This window comes from Balaenoptera musculus, chromosome 9 (assembly GCF_009873245.2).
Source record: "Balaenoptera musculus isolate JJ_BM4_2016_0621 chromosome 9, mBalMus1.pri.v3, whole genome shotgun sequence".
NCBI classification, from domain to species: Eukaryota; Metazoa; Chordata; class Mammalia; order Artiodactyla; family Balaenopteridae; genus Balaenoptera; species Balaenoptera musculus.
Genome location: NC_045793.1, coordinates 56,257,832 through 56,259,410, shown reverse-complemented (window position 1 = coordinate 56,259,410; position 1,579 = coordinate 56,257,832). Strand labels below are relative to the sequence as shown.

The window sequence follows — 1,579 nt, the reverse complement described above, 5'->3', positions numbered from 1 at the left end:
GGCCACTTTCTCTTTTTATCATCTATATGATTGTTCAAGTAGAACAATTATTAGAAATCTTTAAGTTATTATTTCTGGGCCTGCCTTAATTTCCTTGGGGAAAAAAAAAAAAACTACACCAGAAATATGCAATACCTGATTATTCAATTAGATGAAGCAGCACAAGAAGAGATCCAAGGACGCCCCTGCTCACATCAGACAGACAACTTGGATCTGAAAGATTAGCACATTAAATGACCGCCAAATAATCAGATTCCAAACATTAAAGACAATTACATATCAAATAGACAGCCAGACATGGTGGTATGTTTTAAAAGATTGTGCCCACAATAAGCAAATGACATAGTGGTGGAACATCAAAACAAAGCTGATGAATAAAAAGGCACACTCTAAAAGTTCAGGAGTAGAAAGAACAGTTCTTTTTGGTTTGTTTTGTGTCTAATGTAGGAGGAAAGGAAAACAGGTGTATTCAAATCATTTTCAGGTGAAGGGTTCTGTCAGTTGAAGCAGTTAACGGTGGCTTCTTTCCCCCAGGACCAAAGCAGTCTTTTCTTCCACTGGCTTCTGAGAACGTCTTTAGTGTTCCGATGTGTAGAAGTGATACATCAGGGCTACAACCAGTGCTGAGATAGCTGGGATCACCCAATTGGTCCACCAGCTGGAATTAGAATCAATAGTAGTAATAAGAGTTTCCGAAGGCTTGGTTGTCTTTGACCTGTCATCCAGATGCAGCTCCCCAGCGGTAAACGTTTTGGACAATTCTCAAGCATGCGTAGAGTGTCCGACATCCTCAAAGTTTTCAGTAGCATCACCTCCAGCTTGTTCCCTTAAGACTTCTTCCCCAGGAGGGTGCTCCTCCAAAAATTTGCTCAAATCGTACACCTTGTAATGCAGGATCAGCCAGATGCTCTTGCTGTGGTTGTGCTTCTGGATCTCTAACAGGGTGTAGTACTTCACGGCTTTGTCGGCCTCCTCAGCCATTGCGGAGCGCGGCGAGCCTCGGGCCCTAAAGGGAACAGCAGAGCCGGGCAGAGTACAGCCGGCGTCTCCGCGAACTTGCCCCGGGACATTCCCTGCGGCCCGGCTCCGCGCCTGGGCCCCCTTAATGTTTTTTGTTTGTTTGTTTGTTTTTTAAAGATTTTTTTTAAAACTTTGGGTTTATTTATTTATTTATGGCTGTGTTGGGTCTTCGTTTCTGTGCGAGGGCTTTCTCTAGTTGCGGCGAGCGGGGGCCACTCTTCATCGCGGTGTGCAGGCCTCTCACTATCGCGGCATCTCTTGTTGCGGAGCACAGGCTCCAGACGCGCAGGCTCAGTAGTTGTGGCTCACGGGCCCAGTTGCTCCGCGGCATGTGGGATCTTCCCAGACCAGGGCTCGAACCCGTGTGCCCTGCATTGGCAGGCAGATTCTCAACCACTGCGCCACCAGGGAAGCCCCCCCCTTAATGTTTTTAAATGGACAATGACAATCAGTAAGTAGCTGGCTCAGCATTCAAAATGTTAAGCACAGAAGCCAAGCGTATATCATCTAAGTGTTAGAATCCATCGTGAGACTCCCAATGAAGAATATACCACAGAAA

General features: G+C 46.1%; 1 pseudogene; it reads right to left on the bottom strand.

Annotated features, from left to right (window-relative positions):
• Positions 1-560: 560 nt before the first annotated feature.
• Positions 561-981, bottom strand: LOC118900458 (annotated as a pseudogene).
• Between the last annotated feature and the right edge of the window lie 598 nt (positions 982-1,579).